We start from the raw sequence: 27,963 nt of genomic DNA, 5'->3' as shown, positions 1-27,963 counted from the left end.
GAAGTGTAAATAGTTTAATAAACGTGTTGAAGTTATCTCCACGTCTGAACCTTCCTTTGTCAAGTGCACCACAAGGAAGCCGCTTATGCTACGCTAAGAGCATAACAAGACACAACATTCAAATGTTTCATTTTTTTTCAGAGAGCAATGCCGATCAAAGTACTTTATCACCTCATTGTAGCTCTTGCTTTCTTCTTCACTATCTAAAGCGAAGGTATTGTATATTTTGATTGCTTGAGGACCTACTACCATGAGCAGCAATGCAATATGCCTCTCGTCAGGCTGTGCCTGCAGGCCAAGGGCTGAAACATAGAGTCTAAATTGTTGTTTGAAAACGCGCCAGTTTTCAACTACATTACCTGAGACTTGAAGCTGGTGTGGTGCCTTTAAGACTCCCATCTCTAACTTCACCGCCATTTGTTGCGTTGAGTTGCAGATAGCTGGAGTTCACCAGGTTGGAGGAAGAATCTCTTTTTCGTTCTTCAACCTATTTCGTCTCACCTTTTCTGTCGTGACCTTCAAATGTTCTGCACTCCTAGCTCCATGTTGTGTGTTCTGTGATCCCACTGTTGCAATGATATATACAGAACATATAGTTGTTTAACTGGAATGATGACTTATTGGCAACACATGGAAAGATAACTAACAGATTACTATAGAGACAAAGTTACTTGAATTCTCCTGGAGGTACTGTAAGTGCGACTATCCCACTACCAAGTGGCGGGTCACTCCAGTCACGTGGTGGATGTCTGACGCTAGCTGGTGCAACCTGATGGCCGGAGGTCATACTGATAGTTATATGAAATGAAAATCGCTTATTGTCACGAGTAGGCTTCAATGAAGTTACTGTAAAAGGCCCCTAGTCGCCACATTCCGGCACCTGTTCGGGGAGGCTGTTACGGGAATCGAACCGTGCTGCTGGCCTGCCTTGGTCTGCTTTAAAAGCCAGCGATTTACAGCCCCCATATGCACTGATATACAACTATATAGATTTATACAACTATATACATTTATGTGTGCATGCATATCACCACCATAATACATGGCAGATTCATCATACAGTAGTGATTAAAGCTGATTACAGAAAGTTTAGATGAGAATGGAGACAGCATAAAAAGGGAAGACTGATTTCATGAGAGAAGAGTAGTGGGTAACACAAAAAAGGAATCCTAAAGTCTTCAATAAACATGTAAAGCATTTAGGTATACAGTGGACTCCCCAAGGGACCACAGTTTTCTTAATCAATATTGTGATAGGCCAGGGTTTAGGAAACATCAAAGTATATCATGGAATTCACCTGACCTGTAACTGTTTTTTGATTTTGGTTATGGTGAGCACAAGAGCCTGCCTTGCAGGTGTTATTCAACAGAGTTCTTAGGCACTTTTAATCAAAAAACAAGCTTTATTCTACAAATTTAGTTAACATCTTGATAAACACACATAGTAAGAATTATTATCAACTACAAACATAAATACCCTACACAGCTGCAGTACACTATGTATAACCCTTTATAAACTCCTCCTTTAACTGCTCCAATTTAATAACAAGATCCCATAAACCAAAAAATCCTTTTTTACCAAAAACAGCAGGTAACTATAATCATTGGGTTTCTTCCTTGGAATAACTCTTAAAAATTGAAAATAGAGAGACAGGCCAAGATACTTCTCTGTCTGAGTACATCAGCCAAATGTGAAAACAAAAGTAAACACTCAGAGCCACAAACCAGCTCCAAACCAAAGCGAAAGTAAAACCAACTCCCAGAGCCACAGCCCAGCTCCACCCACACAATGACATCACTGAAGCCATGTGATAAGACAAAAACATATCTTAAAGGGACACTCCCACGACAATATTAATGACCTAAACTTGTGTGCACTGGATAGAACTTTGAGTTCTGCAGGATTCACAAAATTTGGAACTACTATAAACTGTTAAGAGGATAGTGATAACTCTCAAAGGGACATAGACAGAATGGTAAAAGGGGCAGATACATGACAGCTAAATTTTCATGCGGAGAAATGTTAAGTTTGAGAGGAAGAATGAGGAGAGGTGATATATAAAGGATACAATTCTAAATGGGATGCAGAAGCAGAGGCACCTGGGGAGTCTAGCTGATTTTATATGTGCACAAAACTATTGAAGGCAATAGAGCTGTTAATAAGACAAATGCAATTTTGGGTTTTATAAATAATGTCACAGGGCAGAATGATCTGCTCCCACCAGCAGAGGGAATCGGGGAGTACTTAATTTGGCGGGAGGCAAAAAATCTGTTTCCCGACAATGGGATAGACTGTTGGAACTTTGCTCTCTCGACTTTCAAAGCCGGTTAAAGGTTGACCAAGCTTCCTGCCGATCAATCCCAGGAGCCTTATTTACATGCATTAGCATCTCATTCATGCTCATTAAATGGTCAACTCACCGGAATTACGTTTGCCCTCAAATTAGGTCCCTCACCAGTGAGAATTTAGAACCTTCAGTTTTATAATTGTAAAAACGTGGCATGCACCTGGCAAGCTTTACCGCTTCCATGAATTTGAGATCCATAGATGTTGCTTTTTCCTTTTTGTGGACCTCACATAACTTCATGAAAATCAAATCCCATGAGCAAATACAGCTTCAAGGATGGATAAGGAGCGGGGGAGGGGAAGTGAAGACTGGAAGTAGTTGGGGGGTGAACAGCGGGATAAGTTGGAAAAGTGGAGTGAAGGTTGGGCAGGGGAGACAGGTTCATGGGAGAAGGATGGGGAGAGTGACCAAATAAGCTGGGGAGGGAAGTGGATACCTTGGAAGGTGGGGTTAGTGGCATTGACAGTGGTTTGGGGAGAGAGCTCAGGATATTGATGATAGTAGGGAACAGTCTCAGTCAGAGGGGAGAGTGTAGGATGTGGTAATGTAGTAGGTCCAGGGTAAGAGTCTGGTCGATGAAGGTTGAATCGAGTGAGTCACAGAGTAGACAGGACAGGTTGTTCAGAAGACAGGATGGGTTAGGTGGGCATGGGGTGGTGGATCATGGGTCCAGGATATTGGGGGAAAGTTCAAGGGTGGTGGAGAGTGAATGGCGATATTGAGCAGGAGGTTGATGGGTGACACGCGGAGCAAGTTTGAAAGGTGATAGGCACCATTTTTCCAAACTGACCTTGACCACACATCTAATCAGTCAGTGAGATCCCTCGAAATGGGAGAAGGGTCCTTTTGGGTGGATGGAGATTAGGTTCAACACAAGTGACCAACTAAATGGGACCGTGATAATTATGAGGCAACTAGGTCTCAGAGATGCTCATTTGTGTACTTTTCTCTATGGTGAAGCCCATATGTGTTAGGTTTGTTTATGCCTCATGGGTCTCATAACATCCAAGACCCAAGCAAGGTGTGGAGCTGCCGTTTATTCTGTGCCATTTGGCATAAGCTGCAGTTAGAGACAGGGATGAAGGGAGGTAGGTGGATGCCTCCAAGAGGCACGGTTGGTGAAACAAAGTCAACTCATTACCCCTAACCTATGTTCCTCCAGGTGAACAGTCATGGCAGACAAGGTTTCATGTGGTTAGTCTTTCTATGCTGCCAAGGCAATAGTCTCTCCATAGAGTTTCAAAGGTAGTGGAGTCAAGCCGAATAGTATCAGAGTGGGACTTCTTGTATTTGGCTCTCATCACCCTGGTCAAAGATCAATGTCTTCAGACACAATCATGTATGAATGGGAGAAACACCCGTCTCTGATCCTCCAGGTTGTCCTTTACCTGGAAGGGATGGGATGGGAATGCCAGTGGAGATGGAGGCAAGATGAAGGATTTAGTTCTGGTCTGCTGACTTTTAAATGGATGGACCTCACTACCAAAAGGAGTAGCAAATAGCATAGATAAACTGAAGGGGAAAGCTAGATAAATACACTAAAGGGTAAGTAATAGAAAGTTACATAGATAGGACTAAATGAAGCCAAACAGGAGGATGCTCATGTGAATCACAAACCAGTTGGTCAAATCACCACCTACATCCATTGGCTGAGATTAAATATCAGTTTTTTTTGAATGATATCTGAGTGTAAAGAAATAATGTTAACAGTTTTAATTTTAAAGAGACAAAATGTTAAAGGTACAAGTAGCTGATTCCTGTTACATTTTGATTCTAGTTGACTCTGTCCTTAATTTTTAGGATTCTGTTCTCAATTTAACAATCTCAATTTAACAATCTCAATGCTCACAGAGCATAGGTTTATTTCTGATTTTCTTCCAGTTCAGGCTGGCTTTGCTAGAATTTCTGCTGCTGCTCCTTCAGCACCTTTACTGTACAATTGTAAATGTAATTTTGGAATGTGACTGTCTCATGATTCCTCTATATTGTTGTCAAAGGTTCTTGTGCGGCTGAATTTGACTTCCCCACATCTTTCATATTGGGGTGAGTGCATAGGAGAACATTGATGAAGGTGCACACCAAGTACCTGTAGTCAGCCACCCGAGACTCTGAAGCAACAAGGAGGAGTCCTGCTCCAACTTGGCAAAGGGCATTGCGCTGAGCTGACCCTCTCTGCAACCTCTTTGCTCCAGCTTCCTGTTGAGGTCTAGGAATGGATTGGAGACATAATTCTCTGTCCTACCTGTGAGGATGCAGCAACACTTTCTGCCAAATCCATGAACTCAGCAAAACATTTTCAAAAAACACACCACAGGTACTTCCAGAAGCTTTTTAATAGCAGAAGTTATTCTAAATGACCTTACCTCCATATTAGATGTCTGGTTCTTCAAATAATGCCAGTGGGTCCCTCTAGTTGAGTGACAAGTAAATATGTTGAACAGACCTGTGAGGTCCAAGTTTGTAAGTTTTGCATCAAATCAGCCCATATGGTTCTTTACAGTCATGATCGTACCAGTTGGGGGACTTCCAATGCGCACAAGGAACATCTGCAGGAGCACCCTTTCCAGTGCGGGTGCCACGATAACCATGCCTGATATGGCTGGAAGCACCGCATATTCCATTCACCTCCAGCAGAGTGATCCTAAGTCCTCTCGCTGCCTGAGAGAAAATCCCTGAAAACCAATTGGACACAAAAACATTAGATCTAGTGCAAAGTTTATTGCATAATCTTGCACATTTCCATTTATAAAACAGGGACAAATCAAAACGAAGACATGGAAATTGAGAGTCTTATTCATAGGTGAGAAATCTTTAATTCTTACAGCTGGTCAAGCTGATTTTTATTATGTGAAAGACAAGGAAGATTAAGGCAGCACCTGACTCTATAACCATTGAAAGTTATCTGCTGGATAAGGGAGGATGAAAACAGTAAGACTAATAGTGTTCAGTGTTATTTGTGTAGAAACTGGACAACACATGCAACTAAGCACAGTGATCACAGTAATCAGCAGGTTACTGTCCCAGATGCTCTTCTTTTCTAAAGGTTAGGCAGTAACAGTATTTCACTGTCTTGACTCATCATTCAAATACAATGAATGGTCGGAGGCTGATCTATTTTCTATATAGATTAAACTCACCAGAGGAAAACAAGGTATCACTTGTCCATTCAAGTATAAGCACCATTGCACGGGCATAAAACACTGCCAAACAACGTTTCTTGCGCTGAAAATTAATATTTTGCATGTGTGGAGTCTGATTCCTTTAGACTTCAATTATTGTTAGAACTTTTCGAAAATAAAGAGTAAATTATGGTTTGTTTAATTCTTTCTATTTCATTTATGTCTCTCGATCCAATCCTGTTTTCTGTCGTTATTTCACCTTTGTAAGGAACCTCCTATTTTCTGTGTGTTCTTTTGTTTCAGCTTTTATCATTTTTGTACCTGGACAATTAATAAAGCCTGCACCTTTAAGATGGACTTCACCTTCAGCAGCACGGTGGCACAGTGGTAGCACTGCTGCCTCACGGCGCCGAGGTCCTAGGTTTGATCCTGGCTCTAGGTCACTGTCAGTGTAGAGTTTGCACATTCTCTCCGTGTTTGTGTGGGTTTCGTCCCCACAACCCAAAGATGTGCAGGTTAGGTGGATTGGCGATGCTAAATTACCCCTTAATTGGAAAAATAAATAATTGGGTACTCTAAAATTAAAAAAACCAAAATGGACTTCACCTTTAATCTACAAAAAGGGAATCCAGCAGAACGTGCTGGCATCAGTGATGACCCATCTTGATGGACTTGGCTGTTGGCCAATGAGCTATCGGCCAATGAGGGGAACTCTGTTTTTCTTCAGTAAAGCTAGGGGCCATTCTGATGGAGTTGGAAACAAATAAGAATTACACAGGCCTGAGGCGAATCTTTTGAGTAAAGGTCCAGGTTAATAAACGTTAAAGTGGCTCTCCAGAGGGGATTTAGACTGAATGTTCCAGCCAGACGATCCTCATTAGCCATCCAACCAATAGTTCTCAATCACTCCCGGAAGGACAGTCAACTTAAAAAACAACTTCAACATCCAAAGCAATGGCACTTGTAGGATCTCTTATTTTATATTCTGATGAGAGATGATTGTCTGGTTGGTTGGAGGTGTCTAAAATACAACTTTATTTCTAATTATTAACTTTAATACACTTGCATATGAACTAAATCAAAACTTTGAAACAAAATGTCAAATAATAAATGAGTTGGTCAAATTTATGGCAAAGGAAATCATTAACCATAAAAGCATAAAGAAATCACTTTTCAAAACAAACATGTAGGATGATTCATGAATTCAGGAATACAGTAACTCAGGAGGCCGACCTCGGCACGAGGTCTTACTTTCAGTAGTATAGGCCGACCTATCAATAGTCTAATCCCTTATTTACTCTCATTGCTTTCTAAATCTCAGCTGAGACCTCTTGATTTGTTTAAATAGATGTCAGTTACTTAGAGGATGGTTTATTAATCAAACATTGGCTGATAGCCATCCGGAATCATTCACTGCTGGCCATAGACCTAGCTGTAACTAATTAGTTATTATATTCTTATTACTAAATGCACTGAAATACAATAGTCTATTCATTATACGAAACCTCTGTTGAAACACTGTCCGAATTTCTACACACAAGATCCTAAAGTTCAATAGTTGATTCATTATCTGAAACAATAGCTATCTTTTCACAGTCATGGCATTTTGAATAATTCCACTCTTGAGCTATGCACTCAATCAGTACCTAAAAAAATCAATAAATCAATTAATTAATAAATCAATAATCTATCAGCACACATCTTCCATCCCATATTAAGCCTTTTTTATTTTCCCCCTCCCCCTCCCTCTGCATGTGTTTGCCTTGTGTGTGTTTAGGTAGAGGGTGGGACGGTAAAAGAGGGGGGATTAGTAGATTAGCTGGCTTAGTATTGTTGTTATAAATAAATAATTGTGTTTAATTTACAAAACTGGTGCCTGTAAGTCATTGGAGCAGTCAAGGGCCAAAGCTCTCAGGAACTTTATACAAAGCATTGGTTAATTCACTTGTGTTGGAACTCCAGGGCCTGTGGCACTGGCCCAGGGTTTTGTAACACCTACACCTGAATTGACATTGAATTAAATACTGACATATCTTGATGATTGGTTAAGGCGATGGCAGTCATTTGCCAGCTTCACAAAGCTTTCACATGTTCTGTAGAGGGTGCTGTACTTTTAAATAGATGGCTGACAGGGAAATTCCAATGCATAATCCCAATAATTATATATGGGCCAGCACTGTATAACAAAATCTGACCATTATCACAGCATTCACAGAATGTGCCAAGACTTATCTGAGTTTTTACAGTTGTGTAACATTAAATCCACAATTTTCTCTTCACTGGTATGAAGTGAGTGATTGTCACAGGCCAAGAAGTGCAGAAAAGGGAGAATTCGCTTAGTTTTTAAAAGCAACTGGAGCTTTGTTATGTACAAAACATTAAAAGAATGAATTCAGAAAACTTTTCTGGAGAAACGTACGTATTACTGCATTGAAATAGATGGTTCCAACATACAAAAGTAACAAACAACAGTTCAACCACATCAATATTCAACTGTGAATCTTTATATTTTGCTTTCTAATCTAAACAGTGAAAGCAACTATCTTTTAAAAAAAATTTACACTGATAACCAAAAGCTAATTGCTTCAATAAATTAGTGTCAATCATATTAAAGAATTTTCACAGACAGCCAATGAGAAAATCTTTTACAAACAGCAAATTAAAGATTAACCCACTGCATGGGATGGTGGTAAAATCTGTAGTATTATGGAAAAGCTTTTTAAAAAGATTATTTAAAGAAATAATTCTAGCAATTAATCATAATGGCAAAAGTGTTTGTGAACACTCCACAAACATAAAATTATTTTTCGACGGCAGATCTTTCGTTCAGCAATAATTATTACTTAGTTCAGGGGTTGGTGGTGGCGTAGTGGTAAGGTCAGTGGACTAGTAATCCAGATGCCCAGACTAATGCTCTAGATAGAGACATGGGTTTAAATCCATTCAATTAACAAAAACTGGAATTGAAACTTAGTCTCAGTAATGGTGACCATGAAACCATTGTTGTAAAACCATCAGCTTCCCTCATGTCCTTTTGGGGAAGTAAATTTGCCTTCCTTACTTGGTCAGACTCACGGCAACATGGTTGACTCTTAATTGCTCTCTGAAATGGACCAGCAAGCCACTTAGTTCAAGGGCAATTTTCTTTTTATTCGGTCTTCAGATGTGGGTGTCACTGGCTGGCTAGCATTTGTTGCACTCCCTAGTTGCCCTTGAACTGAGTAGTTTGCTAGGCCATTTCAGGAGGGCAGTTAAGAGTCATCTGCATTGCTGTGTGGATCTGGAGTCACATGTAGGCTAGACCTGGTAAGGACGGCAAATTTCCTTCCCTAAAGGACATTAGAGATGGGTAACAAATGCTGGCCTTGTCAACAGCACCCACATCCCATGAAAGAGCAAAAGTAGTTCACGGTTAAAAAAACAATTACATCTGATTGAACTACCAGATGTAACTTCTTATGGGACATTGAGAAACGAGATGCGAATGAAAAGGGGGAAGTTCTCACCATACCAACTGATTTGGGAGCAGGTTGATGGAGAAGGTGTCCACAACACAGCCTGTGTAGGAACAGTGAATGACAGTCTGTAACTTCAGGATTTTCATGTTAACCTGCCCATGTGCTAAATCCTGAAGTTCTGGCCAGTTTCAGAGGTAATGATGGTGAATGCTGAAACATCCGGAAAATCTGGACCTTTGTTTAAAAAGACATGGGGCGGAATTCTCCGACTCCCCACAGGGTTGGAGAATCGCCAGGGGCCAGCGTAAATCCCACCCCGCCATGGCCGAATTCTCCACCACCCGGGAATCGGCAGGGGCGTGAATCGCGCTGCGCTGGTCGGCGGGCCCCCCGTGGCGATTCTTCGGCCCGCGATGGGCCGAAGTCCCGCCGCTGTCAGGCCTCTCCCGCCGACGTGGTTTAAACCACCTCTGGTGCCGGCGGGAGCAGGCGGCGCGAGCGGGCCCCGGGGTCCTGGGGGGGGCGCGGGCCGATCTGACCCCGGGGGGTGCCCCCACGGTGGCCCACCGATCGACGGGCGGGCCTGTGCCGTGGGGGCACTCTTTTTCTTCCGCCGCCACCACAGCCTCCACCATGGCGGAGGCGGAAGAGACCCCTTCCACCGCGCATGTGACAGGGTGATGTCATCGGCCACTGATGCTCCAGCAAATGCGCGGACTCACGCTGACCGGCGAAGGCTTTCGGCCAGCCGGTCGCGCCGGTCGGCGGGGCGCCAAAGGCCGTTCCAGCCGATCAGCAGAGCGGGAGCCACTACGGCGCGGGCCTAGCCCCTAAAGGTGCGGAGAATTCCGCACCTTTAGGGGGGAGGCCCGACGCCTGAGTGATTCTCACCACTCCGGTATGCCGGGACCCCACGCCCCGCCGGGTAGGGGAGAATCCCGGCCCTGGGGCGGAATTCTCCGACCCCCCACAGGGTCGGTGAATCGCCCGGGGCCGGCGTAAGTCCCGCACCCGCCGTGGCCGGAATTCTCCGCCACCCGGGAATCGGCGGGGGTTGGAATCGTGCCGTGCCGGTCAGCGGGCTCCCTACGGCGATTCTCCGGCCCGCGATGGCCCGAAGTCCCGCCGCTGTCAGGCCTCTCCTGCCAACGTGGTTTAAACCACCTCTGGTGCTGGCGGGAGCAGGCGGCGCGAGCGGGCCCCGGGGTCCTCGGGGGGGGGGGGGGCGCGGGGCGATCTGACCGCGGGGAGTGCCCCCATGGTGGCCTGGCCCGCGATCGGGGCCCAACGATCAGCGGGCGGGCCTGTGCCGTGGGGGCACTCGTTTTCTCCCACCGCCGCCACGGCCTCCACCATGGGTTTGCTAAGTAAATTAACTGTTTGCTGACTGCGCTGAATGCTGTAGGTCCTACCCTGCCTCCAACTGAATGGCTGACACAGTGGTATTGAATAATCTGTCGATCTCTGATTTGAATATACTCAATGACGAAGCATCCAAAGCTCCCTGCAGCAGAGAATTCCAAATGCGTACAATCCTTTAAATGAAGAAATTTCTCCTCTGATCAGTCCTAATGGTTGGCCACTTAGTCTGAGACTGTGGCACGTTGTTCTGGACTCCCCATCTCCCCATTCTCTCAGCATCTAGTCTGTTAACATCCTTAATTTCAATGAGATCAACTTGCCTTCATCTAAACTCCATGAAATAAAGATTTCAATCTCTCCTCATTGGCCAATCCCTACATTCCATGGATCAGTTTAGTGAAACGTTGTTGTATCTCTCTAAGGCAAGTAGACCCTTAGGTAAAGAGATGTAAGTGATACACAGTACCAAGAGTGTTGTCACCGAGGTCCTTTCCAATTGGCAGTAAGTCCTTTATTCTTTTACTGGAATTCCTCAAAAGCACAGAATGATTACAGGACAAGGGCATTCAGCCCTTCATTTTTCGCTGGTTCTCCAGAGGAGCAATTTACCCAGTGCAACTTCCCAGCCTGCTCCTGGTAGTCCTGCAGATACTTTCTGTCAGATGATAACTCAATTTGCTCTTAAATGTCTTGACTGAACTTGTCTCCATTGAACTCTCAGGCAGTGCATTCCAGATCCTAACCAATTGCTGTGAGAAAAAGCTTTTACTCGTGTGTCTATTGCTTCTTTTGCCAATTGCCTTAAGTCTGTGTCCTTTTCTTCTTGATCCTTCCACTTGTAGAAACCCTGGGTGGGATTTTCTGGCCTCCCAATGGTATATTTCTCGGGAGTAGGAGGTGGCCTGCCGTTGGCCGGAGAATGGATCTTCTGGTCCCATCGCTAACAATAGGATTTCTCATTGATTCCAAGCCACGCCAGGGAACTCACGGCGGGGGTGCGTCAGTGGCGGGACCAGCGTGACGAGTTGGAAATCTCACCCAGTTTCTCCCCACCTACTCTGTCCAGATTCTTTATGATTTTTAATACCTCTGTGAAATATACCCTCAACATTCTCTTTTCCATGGAAAACACTCCCAACATCTCCAATCTATCTTTTTCACTGAAGTCACTCATCCCCGAAACCTTTTTCTGCACTCCCTCTAATGTCTTAACATATTTCCTCAAGCTGATATAACATTTGCTTTGCTTATTTGGTTCCTGATTGGGTGCTGTACCTGCGTGTTAGCTTTCTAAGATTAGTGTAGCCAGATCCTTTTGAACATCAAATTTCCCGATCTCAATTAAAAATACATTTTGCGTGTTATTTTATTCCTACCAAAGTGGAAATCTCCAAACTTTACCATGTTATATTCAACCTGCAACATTTTTGCACGCTCACTCAATTTGTCAAACTCCTGTTGCAAACTTTATGCACCTGCATGTTAAAATCTAATTCAAAAACCGATACATTGGAACAGTGTTACATGTACAGTGACAGCAACTATATTTTAAATGACTAAATATTGGCTGCATGCCATCACAAAATTTACATACTTCCACTATCCATTACTATTCCTGCCTCAGTTCATCTCTTGTTAAAACCTTCCTCCATGTCATTGCTACCTCTAGACCTAGCTATTTCATGCTTTCCTATCTGACCTCCCATTTTCCATTCTCTATAAACTTGAGCTCAAGCAAAACTCTGCAGCCTGTATACAAACTTGCACCAAGTCCCATTAATCCATCGCCACGATGCGCACTTGCTACTGTCCCAGCCTGGCAATGAGTCACTGTGATCTCCCTTAACCCCACAACCTTCCAAGGTAACTGAATTCTTCCATTTTTGGCCTTTTGTGAATCCTTGATTTTAATAGCATCACCATTCTTCAGAATGTATGCAGTTTCCAAGGTCCTCAGCTCTGGAATTTCTCCTCTACATTTCTTTGCCTCTCTTCCTTTAAGATGGTAATTAAAATGCTTTAGCTAACTTTTGGTCATCTCTTCTGGTATCTTGTTATTTTGTTTGATAACAGTCCTGTGAAGCATCTTCGGAAGTTTTACTGCATTAAAGGTGCAATATAAATGCACGTTGTCGTTGACTCTGAAATCTCATATTCCGCATGTTGCACTCCTCTGTTAATATGATGTACATATAAATTTTACTGAGCGGGCAGAAATACCAATAATGTTCAGCATTTTAAAAATTCTTTCACGGGCTTTAAAAAAATTTGTTCATGGGAAGTGGGCATCGCTGGCTGTGGCAGCATTCACTGCCATCCTTAATTGTCCTTGAGGGGACAGTTGAGTCAACCACATTGCTACGGGCCTGGAGTCACATGTAGGCCAGACCAGGTAAGGACTATCTGCATTGACAGGATTTGAACCTGGGTCCCCAGAGCATTACTTTGGGTCTCTGGTTTACTAGTCCAGTGACAATACCACTACACCCCCACCTCCCTAGCATTGTTGACTAGTCCAGCATTTTCATTGCCCATCCCTAATTGCCCCTAAGAAAGTGATGGTCGCGAGGGATTTCCAGAATTTTTCCCCAGCGACAGTGAAGGAACAGTGATATAGTTCCAAGTCAAGGGATTGGGCACAATTTAATGGAAACGTTTCTAGGCATGTAGCAAGCGGGAACTGTCAAAGGCTTCCCGACACTCGGCCTGGCAAGGCTGTCATCGATATCAAATGATAATTGGTCCACTTAATGTGGCCCCACGGGCTTCATTCCACAAATGACTGTCCCGCCAGCTGATTCGTCAGGACCGGTCTCGCCAGACCCCAGCTAACAAAGGAGAGTGGAGCTTAAACTGATCCTGAGAGCAAATCCCACACAGCTCACAGCCATGCCACAGAGGAGACGAGCCCCATGATTCAGGGATGTCGATCTGGCCAGATTGTTGGACACGGTCGAGATCAGATAGGATGCCCTGTTCCGCCGAGGATCTCGATGGGTCAGCCATCGGGCAGACAGTGCTGCCTGGGATGAAGTGGCAGCAGCTGTCAGCTCAGGGAGCATCACCAGGAAGACTGGCACCCAGTGCCGTAAGAAGATCAATGACCTCCACCGGGCCACATAAATAGGTTGGCACCAGCCCCCTGGCATCGCCCCCGCCCAGCACCATACCGTGCCCCTGCCCACCCATGTTCAGCCGTGTCGCTGATGTCGATCCCCCCACCCCCCACCATACATAATAATCTTTATTAGTGTAAAAAGTAGGCTTACATTAACACTGCAGCAATGAATTTACTGTGAAAATCCCCTAGTCGACACACTTCAGCGCCTGTTCAGGTACACTGAGGGAGAATTCAGAATGTCCAATTCACCTAACAAGCATGTCTTTCAGAACTTGTGGGAGGAGACCGGAGCACCCGGAGAAACCCACTCAAACACTGGTAGAACGTGCAGATTCCGCACAGGCAGTGACCCAAGAGGGAATTGAACCCAGGATCCTGGCGTTGTGTAGCAACACTGCTAACCACTGTGCTACATTTCGCCACCCCATCCCCCCATACTCCCCATCACCCCAAACTACCCATCTCACCTATACTCTCCAAATCCCATACTCCCCATCCCTCCATCCCCTCCATACTCTGCATCCCTCTCATACGGCCCAGCCCCACTCCAATGCAACCCTCCCACCTCACAATGAATGACGGGTGCAGCTCACGATGCCCTCTCTGTGCCCCTGAAGCAGAGGTTGGCCCACAACTTACGGTAAAGGGCCCTGACAGGCAGCAGGGTGCCGGGCATCATTGTTCTCACCCCGAAGGGAGCTGGTGGTCGCGGGAGTGGAAAACAGATAGGTCACCGACGTAGAGGTGAGGATCCACCAGCTTCACCCAGATGACCTGTCACATATGAGTTGTTAATGCCATTCAGAATGACCCATCCCTCCCACAGACCAGATGTTCATTCTCCACAGGATCTCCATCCGATGGTGCCAGCCCATCCGGGGTGATCTCCACCCCCCCCCCCCCCCCCCCCACCCCCCCGGAGGAGATCACTGTATTTGCAGAACAGCTCTCATCCCCAACCTTCACCAGTACAAGGACACATGCCTTGGTAGGCACCAGGAGTGGACAGGCTTCTGGGGTACATTCTGATGAGCACAACAGAGTTGCTGATGCACATCAGATGGAGGCAGGATGCACAGGCAGGTCGTGCAGGCAAGGCAGCAGTCGGAAGACTGCTGGATCCCAAAATCCAGTCGGGTCCCAGTTAGATGCTGAGCCTCTGAACCAGGTTTACCAGAAGCTGATGCAGTCGACAGGTTCCAGCATTGATATTCAGAGGGGCATGTCAGCAATGGTCCAGCAGATCCATAAACGATTGGAGGAGTCCCAGAGGCTACAGGTGCAGGAGATAGCACCTGCAATGCGTGACACCGAGGCCAACACTGCTCGGGTGGCAACCGCAATGGAGAGCCTGGTGCACCACATCAGCAGCATGAGTGGAGTTGTCCAAGGCGTGCTCAGTCTGTGACGGCCATGGCAGAGCACCACAATAACATGTCCCTGTTCCAGGTGGCACTGCAAAATATATCCCAGTCTCAGGTGGGCATTACTGAGCCCTCCAAAGCATGTTCTGGTTGCTGGGTAAGGTGTCGCAGTCTCAGGTGGGCAGAGCCGAGGCGCTCTGGAGCATGTCCCGATCGCTGACAGAAGAGTCCCAGTCGCAGGTGGGCATTGCCGAGACACTCCAGAGCACGTCCCATCATTGAGGAGCATTGCCGAGGGCATCAACACCATGGTGCATACATTGGGGAGATGCCAGGGTTGGCAGAGCCAGATGACAAAGAGGCAGCTGGAGCTCGCTCCAGCGGCCTCTGTCCCGAGGTGAATCCGAGGGCTCTATGGGTACCGACCGGAAGGAGGGGATGCTGGGAGCCACCCCGGCTGCGCCTGGGACCCATCCCTCAGACAATGGTGCGTCTCGGAGTCAGCACCCGGAACAGGATGGCACGGGGGGGAGGGGCATGTGCTGTAGGCAAGTGGGGCGGGACCCTCCAGCCCCAAGGCCCACAGAGGATGCCCGCCAGGGACATCGAAGGCCAGGAGATTCTGTACGCAGCAGGCTACCTTCACCCCTGGGGCATCCTGGGGACACACCTAGGCGCACCAGTAGAGCACGGAGGGCTAAGCAGGTCGAGGAACATGAGAAGGCACTGAGGGGGGAAGGGCGTGTGGATAAAGGGAGTGAGGTTCAATGAGGGGTGGGGAAGTGTTAGGGGGAGGGGTAGGGAAGGTGGTGCACAGAAGACACATATGTACAGCAATAAAAAACGTTGCACTTGAGAAGTATGACCCCTCTGGCACTTTATTTTGCAATGCGGGCCAACCATCAAGGCCCTGCCCAGCCTCCAACCCCCAACCCCCCAACCACACCCCCAACCCAAGCACACCATGATGGGTGTGAGGGCGCACTCAACAGGCAGACAAGAGTTAGACTATGGCACAGATTGAGGAGCACCATCACTCAACTTTCAGCAGGTTATCATCTCGCCTGCCCTCCACAGTGACCTGCTGACAATGCCAACACAGTCACATCTCCCAAGAGTGCTGTTACGCAGACCCTAGGAAGGTGGAACAAGGTGGGGGAGAGAGGGAAAGGGATGGGGGAAAGGGGGAAGCAGGGGGAGGGGGAGAGGACAGGAAAATTCCCTATTTAGCTGTTCCAATTTAATAACAAGATCCCATAAACCAGAAAACCGTCTACAAAGGTGTGGCCCAGCACACAGCACTCAAGACCTGGTAAAGATGCTCTTGTTTCCTTTCCAAAACAGCAGGTTTGAATTTCTTCCAGAAAACAGTTATTTCTTTTCAAGTTATCATGCAGTCTGGAAACAGCTTTTAAAATGCAGAGAGAGAAAAAACTTTCTTTCAACCTGTACAGAACAAAACCCGTTCAAACAAAAGCAAAAGTAAAACCAACTCCCAGAGCCACATCCCAGCTCCACCCACAAAATGACATCACTGAAGCCATGTGATAAGACAAAAAACATTTCTTAAAGGGACACTCCCATGACACTGAATACTCTGATCCAACCACCCCTGTCAACAAACCTTCTTTAAATAAATCATCTGTGAGTACACCTGGTGCACGTGCGAGAAGTACAAAAACTCCTTTGCCCTTGGCCTCTCAAACCGCCACGGGCCCACACACGCCCCCATCCGTCCATAAAGCCTGACAATTCCATCGCTGTAGTCAAAACCTTCAGGGACCTAGGGCATGACCAGTCCAACCTATGATCTAGAACCGTATTAAAATCTCCCCCAAAATCAGCTGGTGTGTGTCCAAGTCTGGAATCTTCCCTGGAATCCACCTCAAGAAATCCGCATCATCACAATTTGAGGCATAAACATTCACTAGCACCACAGGCATCTCCTCTAGCTTCCTGCTAACCATCATGAACATCCCCCAGGATTGGTTATAATACTACCGACTTCAAAGGCCACCCTCTTGTTGACCTAACAAGCATGTCTTTCGGGGCCTGTGGCAGGAAACCTGAGTACCCAGAGGAACCCACGCAGACATGAGGAGAACGTGCAGACTCCGCACAGACAGTGACGCAAGCCGGGAATCGAACCCGGGTCCTCGGCGCTGTGAATCATAGAATCTACAATGTAGAAGGAGGCCATTCGTCCCATCGGGTCTGCACCATCCTTGGGAAGAGCACTCTACTTAAGCCTACACCTCCTTCCTATCCCCGTAACCCAGTAACCCCAGCTAACCTTCTAGAAACTAAGGGGCATTTTAGCATGGCCAACCCCCATAACCTACACATCTTTGTGGGAGGAAACCAGAGCACCCAGAGAAAACCCATGCAGACAGTCAACCGAGACCGGAATTGAACCCAGGACCCTGGAGCTGTGAGGCGGCAGTGCTAACCACTGTGCCACGGTGCCACCAAACAGAAGCAACAGTGCTAACCACTCCAGCTCTGAGTGGAACACCTGTCCCACCCAGCCCTTCCTTAACCTTTGCGTGGCCTGAAGAAACACAATGTCTGCCTTCAAACTCCTTAATTGTGCAAAAACGCACAACCTTTTAATGGGGCGATTCAAACCCATACGTCACATAACCAATCAGGTCGGGGGGGGCTCCCCCCTCGCTGATCAGCCATAACCCCTCTTTAGCCATCTCCCCCAGGTCCATGCCCGGCTCACCCTTGGTCCTTCCGTGAGCTGTCTGTTGACATCTCCTCTTACCAACTGTGCCACTCCAACACCACCCATGTCAGCATCCCTCCCCACACCACCTTGCTACCCCCATAAACAAGACAAAGGAAACCCAACCACCACTCCCCCTTGCCCCACTCCCACCACAGGTCTACCCCCCACTTCATTCCCGTTAATTAGCCAACCAGCTAGCATGGTGACCTCCACTCGAAGCCGCCGTCTACCCCACTTCCACACAACTACCCTCCACCCACAGATCCCCCAAACCAGTAAAAAACAAAAAAAAAAATACACTCACGCACTCTGCAACCATATTCATTAAGTACAGCAATTTGCTCATTGTGTAAACCCACATTCCCCACTTTAGCACCTCCAAAGTTCAGTGTCCTCACACACCTCCCGGTCCATGATCTTTCAGAATTTTACTCTTCTCCTCTGGCGTGTCAAAATAAAAGTCTTGATTTTGCTGTGTGACCCACAGACAAGCACCCCAACCTTCACCCCTTCCTTATAGAGGGTTGCCTTGATCCAATTATAACAGGCCCGCCGCTTGGTCAACTCCGCACCCAGGTCCTGGTCGATCCTCAGCACGTTTCTTTACCAGGCGCACTTTTTTGTTTGTTTCGTCCACTTCAATATTTTCTCCTTATCCAGAAAACAATGCAGCCGCACCATTACCCTCAGCAGCTTCCCCCCCCCCACCGCCTCCTCCTCAGCGCCCTGTGCACTTGATCCACTTTGAGGGGACAGTTCTTCCTCCATCTTCTGCCTCAACTCCTTATGGCTATCCGCCACGGGTACCATCGACGCCTCCAGCGAGTACAGCTGGTCCTCATACTCCCCCACCAATTCCTCCACCATCTGGAGTGCCAAACCCTGCACTTCCAGCCTCTGCTCCACTCCCTCAATAGCCGTCCTTAGTGGCTCCACCACCATTACCAGGTGATCTGCTGCTGGAACTTATCATTCAAAAAGTCCACAAACTGTTCGGTAGGCAACTGGGCAGGCAACAACGGCCCAGCACCCTCCACTATCTTTTCCTGTGTTGCACATCGGTCAAGCTGCTGCCTCTTACTTGTTACACTCCTAGTCTGGTAAGCTATAAACCGGGCCCCACTTTTGGGAGTACTTCAGATGGTTTCACAGGTCGGCAAAACATCGAGGGCCGAAGGGCCTGTACTGCGCTGTAGTGTTCTATGTTCTATGTTCAATTCCTCAGTGCTCGTGCACCTCACACCAGCAAACACCCCCTAAATCGGGTTGGAAAGGACCAAGGAATTTCACCTCGAGTGGGAACACCTAGGGCGCGATTCTCCGCTCCCTACGCCGGGTGGGAGAATCACGGGAGGGCTGCTCTGACACCCCCCGCGATTTTCCCACCCCCGCTCGGAGAATCGCCGCTTGCCGTTTTTCCTTGCGACCAGCGATTCTCCGGCCCGAATGGGCCGAGCGTCCTGACGACCCCGACGGGTTCACGCCGGCGGCAACCACACCTGGTCGCTGCCGGCGTGAACAGCGCGCGACAGGTAAGTGTGGGGCCTATGGGGGGCGGAGAGGGGATCGAGCACCACGGGCGTGCTCAGGAGGTGACTGGCCCGCGATCGATGCCCATCGATCGTCGGGCCGGCGTCTCTAAGAGACGCACTCTTTCCCCTCTTTCTTTCAAGACGTGGCGGCTTGATCTTGTGGGGCAGCAGAGGGGAAGACGGCCACCGCGCATGCGCGGGTTGGCGCCGGCCAACCTGCGCATGCGTGGCTGACGTCATTTGGCGCCACCGGCCACGTCATTATCGGCGAGCCGTCTTGACGCCAGCGTCAAGCCTGGCTGCTGAGTTTCACGAAACGCCACTCCTAGCCCCCCGGAAGGGGGGGGGGGTGTTTTCGACGCGGGCGGCAGGCGTTTTGGTCGGCGCCGGTGCTAGCCCGTCATTTGTGCTTTTAGTTCCTCAGGTGCAGCAATACTAACTACTCCTGTAAGAAACCATTCAACTGTTTACAAGTGGAGGACACCTTTTTCTGCCCAATATTTAGGTAGATAATTGTGAGGAATGAAGACCATAGTAAAAAGCTTTTACACTGTACTAACACTGCAGAAATGCAGCATGTACCAACAAGTGATTCTTCCTTAATGGAAAGATTGACTGAATTTGCACTTTTAGTAAATTGAGCTGCAGTTTTCTGGCTTTATTTACTCAAGACAGATATATAAACAATAAACAGTATAACAGTATAAAATACATATTTGTCCATGCTTTCTGATGCATAAAAATATCAATATTGCTCATTTTTTCTCTGGATATAGACTTCAAACAAGAATTTATTTACTGTAACATCAATTAACTTGGCACACCTACCTGCCTTTGAAAAAATACACATCTTCACCCATTGGCTTTAAGACTGAAGGTGGGCAGATGGTAGGCGGATGCTGATCCCACTGTAAGAAGAGGTGTCCACCCACTGACCTGCCAACCAACAAGAATTCCACCCAATCAGTGACCCCATTCACTCTGTAAAGATTTCAGAAACAGATGTCAATCAAATTCACTACCATGCGATCTATCTCCAAAAGCCACGAATAACCAAGTAAGAAGTCTTACAACACCAGGTTAAAGTCCAACAGGTTTGTTTCAAATCACTAGCTTTGGGGGCACAACTCCTTCCCCCTTCCATATCATGAATAACCGATACATCAATCCCAAAATCGACAGTACTATCTGCCAATGCAATATAAAATTAACCAGCCATTCTTTAACATTGAATAGAGATAATATTGAATGATGAGAAAACTGTTTGTCCTGGGGTGATTAAACACTTGAAATTATAAGTGTATGGGCCTTATGTGTGGCCCTGGAGTCCTTTCCAGACAACTCACCTGTCCTGAGCTGCTAGCTTTCTGCTTAAAGTATTTTTTTGTGAAGTTGTGCCAACCCCTACCGTAATGTTTCTAACAATACAGAATATAAATCCAATGTTGAATCTATTTGAAAAGTTTATTTCACCCACATTCAAATTTTTTTAAAAATCTGCCATTGACAAATAACCATGGAACCAGGTCAGTTGTAAATCCTAACATCCAATGGTTGGTTCTAACTCCCCTTATCAGATTTTCCTAACTACTGTAGCTACTCCAAACCCATTTGAATCCCCATTTCTTTGGTTTAGGGTCTTATAAATTTCACAACATGATGCAATTCAGCTCAAGCAGTGTTCATAATAGTGTCATCTCTGCTTTAAAACAATGCTTGTTAATCCCATTTCCTCACTCTTTACTTCAGAGTCTTTTAGTTTTTCTCCTCAAGTGTTCACCCAGTTCCAACTTAAATGTTCAAATTTTTGTCCTAGCACAAAAATATTCTTCCGTTATGTTTTTAGTATGAATTTAAAATGAATGACTTCTTATTGCTCAAAGGCCAACAAAATGAACCTGTCATTGGTCACAGTCTGCAACAAACTTTAGGCATTCATTGGGAATCTCTGAACCCTTTTTGTCCTAATGTATACTTGTCATAATTTTGTATATCTCTTCTAATAACTATACCCTTTGATGTTGTCATTAAAGTGAGCATAACCAATCCTTGGTTGCAGCTACCAGGACTAAATTTTGTGTCCATTAAGCATGTGTACTGGGCAGACCCGGCAGTAGTCACGAAATGCACTTCTGGCCGGGATGGAGCCCAGAATGCAATATCACTCTGGTTGGCGAATTAACCGTGTGGTCAGATGACCCATGACCTCCAGGACCTTTACAGAAATATTGCTATTGTCTTTTATTGAACATGGATAAAAACCTGAAATGTGGGAGCCAAGTTTAAACATAGCTGGACTCTGCAATTTGCAAACTTCAGAGTTGGAACAGATTGCATTCATGCAGCCAGGCCTTAGATAATCAACTTCCCGTCGAAAGCAGACAGGCCTGGGACTGGCTGACCAGGTGCTAACGGCCACATTGTCTCAGAATAAACTGTTGTTTCACCTCCAGTGATGCCACATTGTTTCAGAATAAACCACTGTTTACACCGCCAGAGAATCTGCTTTGTTAGGAGAATGCTGCACAGGCTTAGCAGCAGCTCAGTTGGCGGCTAGAGGCATGCCGTGACCAGAACAACACCTAACAGTTGAAGGTTCAAAATCCTGTTCTCCCACCTCCCAATATGGGGAAAAGCCACCTCATTGGACTTTCCTGCCCCCGACCGATACTAGTATTGGACACAGGTCACAAATCTTCGGGGAGTGCACAGAGAGGGGTGTAAAAAGGAAAATTTAGATCCCCCGGTCTCTTTCTACCTTTACACGTTCTTCAACGTCGACTTTCGAGAGACTACCCCGGATGGGATGACCCAAAGACCAGAACCAGTACTCTATAAGAGGGGAAGCTCAAATCGACAACTGCAGATCCTGAAACATCAGCCTACTCTCAAAGACCAGGAACAGCCTGTCCCAACCTTATTGAACGGGATTAGTGGGAAACTAGAGGATTGGGAAATCTTTAAATGTCAACAGAAAGCCATGAAAAGAGCTATAAAGAAAAGTAAGATAGATTATTAGAGTAAACAAGCTCAGAATATAAGAACAGATGGCAAATGTTTCTACAAATATATCAAATAAAAAAGAGTGATTAATGTAAACATTGGTCCTTTAGAGGATGGTAAGAAGTCTTACAACACCAGGTTAAAGTCCAACAGGTTTGTTTCAAACACGAGCTTTCGGAGCACGGCTCCTTCTTCAGGTGAAGGATGAGAGGATGAGAAGGGGGATTTAATAATGGGAAATTAAGAAATGGCCAAGGCATTGAACAGGTATGTTGTGTTGGTCTTCAAGTGATAAACACAAATAACATGCCGATAATTGATGGCAAGGAGGCTATGGCAGGTGAGGATCTAAACACGGTCTAAATCACTAAGTAGGTAGTGTTGGACACATTAATGGGGCTAATGGTAAACAAATCTTCTGACCCTGATGGAATGCATCCCAGGCGGGGGAAATAGCAAATGCGCGCATGATAATTTGCCAAGACTTGCTGGGCTCTGGGGCAGTTCAAGCAGATTGGAAAACAACAAATGTGACACTACTGTTTAAAAAAGGAGGTAGACAAAAGGCTAGTAACTATTGGTCGGTTAGCTTAACTTCTCTAGTGGGGAAAATGCTTGAATCTATCATCAAGGAAGAAATAGTGAGACATCTGGATATAAATTGTCCCATTGGGCAGACGCAGCATGGGTTCATAAAAGGCAGGTCATGTTTAACTAATTTATTGGAATTCTTTGAGGACATTATGAGTGCGGTGGACAACGGGGAACCGGTGGATGGTGTGTCTGGATTTTCAGAAGGCATTCAACAAGGTGCCGCACAAAAGGCTGTTGCATAAGATAGGGGTGCATGGCGTTACGGTAATCTATTAGCATGGATAGAGGATTGGTTAATGAACAGAAAACAAAGAGTGGGGATAAATGGGTGTTTTTCTGGTTGGCAATCAGTGTCCAGTGGTGTGCCTCAGTGATCAGTTTTGGGACTGCTATTGTTTACAATTTACATACATGATTTAGAATTGGGGACCAAGTATAATGTGTCAAAGTTCGCAGATGACACTAAGATGAATGGTCGAGTAAAGTGTCTAGAGGACACTGAAAGTCTGCAGAGGCATATAGATAGTTTAAGTGAGTGGGCCAAGGTGTGGCAGATGGAGTACAATGTTTGTAAATGTGAGGTAATCCATTTTGGTCGGAATTACAGCAAAATTGACTATTATTTAAATGGTAAAAAATTGCAGCATGCTGCTGTGCAGAGGGACCCGGGTACCTTTGTACATGAATCACAAAAAGTTGGTTTGTAGGTGGAGAGGTAATTAAGAAGACAAATGGGATTCCGTCCTTCATTGCGAGAGTGATGAAGTTTAAAAACAGGGATGCTATGTTGCAGCTGTATAGGGAGCTGGTGAGACCACACCTGGAGCGCTGTGTACAGTTTTGGTCTCCTTACTTGAGAAGGGATGTACTGGCACGGGAGGGGGTGCAGAGGAGATTCAGAGGTTGATTCCGAAATTGAGAGGATTATAAGGAGAGACTGAGTAGACTGGGACTATACTCATTGGAATTTAGAAGAATGAGGGGGATTTGATAGAAATATATAAAGTTATGAAGGGAATAGTTAAGATAGAAGCAGGGAGGTTGTTTCCACTGGCGGATAAAAAAAGAACGAGCGGGCATAGACTCAAAATAAGGGGAGCAGATTTAGAACTGAGTTGGGGAGAAACTTCTTCACCCAAACGGTTGTAAATCTGTGGAATTCTCTGCCCAGTGAAAAAGTTGCAGCTACCTCGTTGGGTGATTTTAAGGCAAAGATAGGTAGATTGTTGAATAGTAAAGGAATTAAGGGTTATGGTGAGCGGGCGGATAAGTGGAGCTCGGTCCACAAAAAGATCAGCCATGATCTTATTGAATGGCGGAGCAGGTTCGAGGAGCCAGATGGATAACTCCTGCTCCTAGTTCTTATGTATTAGCAGTCTTTTTCGGACAAATAGTTCAAATATAGTGATAAGAATCCATGGTGAGCGTACCGCGAATGCCTGGGGGTGGGTAGCCGAAGTAGATAGCTGTGGTGATATGCATCACTGTATATACACAAGGGGTTAATGTAAATACACTACAACTAAGTAAACACTCAAGGGAGCACCGGGGATTTCATGATATGCAAACATGCAGCTAATGAACACTAAGAATGGGACACAACCAATGAGCAGTCAACATGAAGTCTGCACAGAGAAAAGCTGAACACTGTTGGGGAGAGCAGGAAGAAGATGGACGCTGAGAAAATGGCAGCTGCAGGGTGGCACTTCTAATGGGCTCCCTCAAGATGAACAGCTTCTGCGGATTTATCACCGGGAGCTGCAAGCCTCTAGAAATTAAACGTGATGAAAAAATGCAGCAAACTATGCCCAGACAGCACAGTCCAACACCTCACAGCGGTATTCAGTCCTGAGATATTTTTTTCTTAATTGAATTGCATCCCAGACATCTCATTGCCTGTGTCCCCCCCCCCCCCCCCCCCCCCCAGATCGAGGTTGAAGCAAAAATTTGGAGAGAGTGAGAGTGTTGGAGGGTGGTGTCAGTCGGGTCGAGCCAGGCCTTGAGTTCTGGGTGGGTGGTCCAATCGGGTAGTGTCGGGCCTTGGGGGTGTGGAGGATCAGATCAGACCTTGGGGGGGTTGGGTGGGGTTAGGGTTGGGCTCTGTTGAGCAGGTGGCTGGATCTGGTTGGGTTGGGTCAAGACAGGCCTGGCCATGTTGAGGGGAGAGATGGTGGTTGGCTTGAGTCAGGCTTTGGGTTAGGGTGGTATGCGGTCCAATCGAGCCAATCAGGTAGGGTCAGGCCTTGCGGGAGGGGAAGGGAGGGAATGGGGTGGGCTGGTCGGGTCTTGTGTGGAGGGCTCCAGTTGGTTGGGCCCAGCCTAGGGGATAGTCAGAGGTGCGGTACAGGTCGAGGCAAGAGTTTTGTGGGAGGGAATGGGATGTGTCATGGAGAAGAGGTGAGAGAGTCCCATTGGTAGGTGTCCCATGGAGATGGGGAGCCCCATCAGGATTTGAGAGTGTGAGGGGATCCCTATGAATGAGTTGGGACTGGAGTTGGTGGGCATTTGTGCAATAGTTAGAAGTGTTCGAACTATTCTAGCTTTTTTTGGGTAACTTTGGGTGCAACAAAATTAGAACCATCTAAAGTTTATGATTTATACTGCTATTTTTGGATTGTTTCCAGTGGGCGATTGACCACTGGGAGTTTGCACTTCCCAGGCAAATTTTCTAGATACTTCGGGGGCAGGGGTTAGAAGTGTCCTCAGTGCATTTTTGGGGTAAAACCCCCCAGATACCATGATCTGAAGCTCAGAAGTTAAAGCCTAATGTTTTATTTTAATGACTTTGCAAAACAAAACAACATCTTTGGGGAGAAAATATCACCTGAATGCAATTTTTTCAATCTCATGATTCCTTTTGCCATCAGCTGCCTCAGATCTAAGTTCTGAGGTTCTCTCCCCTACCTCTCTGACCAAACTTTGGCCATCTGCCCTCATCTCATCTCATGTGTACTACTGTTTAATTTTGCCTGCACGGTTCCTGTGAAGCACCATGGTCCATTTTGTTATGTTGAAGTGGCTATATAAATACGTTGTTGTAATGCATTTAGAATACAGTTTTTAAATTAACACCTTTGAGAATAAGACAAGTGCATTTTGGACCATTACATTTGAATCTCTGTGTTAATGTAAGTATGGAAAAAGCTGGGTCCTTTGAACAGATGAATACATAATAATGTGTGCTCTGATTAGGTGGCACTGAAATTGATATATGATATCCTGTGTGCATCATTTCCGATTCAGTTATTTGTAGTAAGATATTGGATGACAACCAGGATGCCAGTGAATAATAAGCTCCTTGCCTATGTTAAATAATCAGCATTTACTATCAAATTCAATTTTATGGTGATCGATTGAGGTTTGTTTTTACCTTTGCGCTAAGTAGGTTAGATTCGGCTGCATTATCATCTCTTACGTTAGTGGATTCTGCATTTAAAAGATGCACACAGCCACTGTTAAAAAGAAAAAAAGAGACAGTGAATCATCTGCTTCTCATTCCTGAAAGCAGGAAGTGCTTTTTTAGAAATTATATAAAACAGTGTAAAACATTCTTCAGCCAGCAGTGGTGAGTGGATGATCCATCATGGTCTCGTCCAGAAGCCCCCAGCATTACAGGTGTCATTCGTCATCCAATTCGATTCGCTCCATGTGATATCAAGAAATCACTGAAGGCACTGAAAACTGTAAAGGCTATGGGCCCTCACAATTTAGTGGCAATAGTACTGAAGACTTGCACTCCACAACTTGCCATGTCCCTAGCCAAGTTGTCCAGTACAGCTACAATACTGGCATCTACGCTGCAATATGGAAAAGTATGTCCTGCGCATAAGAAACAGGACAAATTCAACCCAGCTAATTACTGCCCGATCAGTCTACTCTCGATTATCAGTAAAGTTCTGGAAAGGGTCATCAGCAAAGCTATTGGCACGGTAGCACAGTGGGTAGTTCTGTTGCTTAACAGCTCCAGGGTCCCAGGTTCGATTTCTGACTTGGGTCACTGTCTACGTGGAGTCAGCACGTTCTCCCTGTGTCTGCATGGGTTTTCTTTGGGTGCTCCAGTTTCCTCCCGCAAGTCCTGAAAGACATGCTGTTAGGTAATTTGGGGATTCTGAATTGTCCCTCTGTGTACCTGAACAAGCACCGGACTGTGGCAATTAGGGGCTTTTCACAGTAACATTTGCACCACACAAATGGCAGGCAATGACTACCTCCTACAAGAGAAGATCAAACCATTGCCCCTTGACATTCAATGACATTTCCACCACTATCAACACCCTGGGAGTTACCATTGACCATTGAAACTGAGCTGTACCAGCTATGTAAATACTGTAGCTACCAGAGCGGATCAAAGGTTTGGAATCCTGTGGTGAGTAACTCACCTCCTGACTCCCCAAAGCCTATCCACCATTCAGTATCCAGGTGCTGGCATTGGCCTGGAAGGTGCAAACCTCCAATGGTCAATTGCCCTGCACTGGGAATCATCCATAAATGGTGATTTAAGTTGCAAATGCTGGATAGTTCTGATTTTGTACCATCAATAGTTACCCAGAAAAAGTTATACAAGTTAGAACCACTTCAAACTATGAAACAAACATACACCAAATCCACCATCACCACACCACACTGTCAGAAGTGTAATGGAATACTCCCACTTGTCTGGATGAGTGCAGCTCTGACAATACTCAAGAAGCTCAACACCATCCAGGACAAAGCAACCTGCTTGATGCTACCCCTTCTGCAAATATTCAATCCGTCCACAACCAACACGCAGTGGCAGCAATGTATGCCATCTGCAACATGCACTGCAAGAACTCACCATAGCTTCTTAGGCAGCACCTTCCAGACCCACAAACATGACCATCTAGAAGGACAAAGGAATCAGATACCTCGGAACACCAGCTGGAAGTTCCCCTCCAATCTACTCACCATCCAGACTTGGAAATATATTGCTGTTCCTTCAGTGTCGCTGGATCAAAAAACTGGAACTCCCTCCTGTACTGCACTGTGAATGTACCTATAACACATGGAATGCAGGCGTTCAAGAAGGCAGCTCAGCCACCACCTTGAGGGCAGCTAGGAATGGGCAAAAAATGTTGGCCTAGCCAGTAACACGCACACCACGTAAATGAGTAAAAAATAAAACAAAGTAAACAAGATCCTCACAATGTGTTTCTTACATTCCAGTGTTTCAAAACACAGAATAGCTTTTCAGCATTTTAAGCACCATGAGATTTCTGATTAACTGCCTCAACACCACACATCACATTCGGAGTATTACTATATCATGAATACCCCAATGAGCTTGAAGAAAGTTAGCAACGAAGAGACA

General features: G+C 46.0%; 1 long non-coding RNA gene across 2 annotated transcripts; it reads right to left on the bottom strand.

Annotated features, from left to right (window-relative positions):
• Positions 1–139: 139 nt before the first annotated feature.
• Positions 140–27,963, bottom strand: LOC119953771. 2 transcript variants are annotated; one of them, XR_005458098.1, is made up of 6 exons: positions 27,812–27,963; positions 27,561–27,648; positions 26,005–26,086; positions 19,866–19,973; positions 4,711–5,019; positions 140–566 (listed from the first exon to the last, which is right to left on the bottom strand). It is a non-coding gene; the product is annotated as an uncharacterized LOC119953771 (long non-coding RNA). The 2 variants fall into 2 exon arrangements; XR_005458097.1 differs by having other exon boundaries at positions 27,561–27,963.

The sequence above is a fragment of the Scyliorhinus canicula genome, chromosome 18, assembly GCF_902713615.1.
Source record: "Scyliorhinus canicula chromosome 18, sScyCan1.1, whole genome shotgun sequence".
NCBI lineage: Eukaryota > Metazoa > Chordata > Chondrichthyes > Carcharhiniformes > Scyliorhinidae > Scyliorhinus > Scyliorhinus canicula.
The sequence above is the reverse complement of the archived record's forward strand: the minus strand, read 5'-3'. Positions and strand labels throughout refer to the sequence as shown.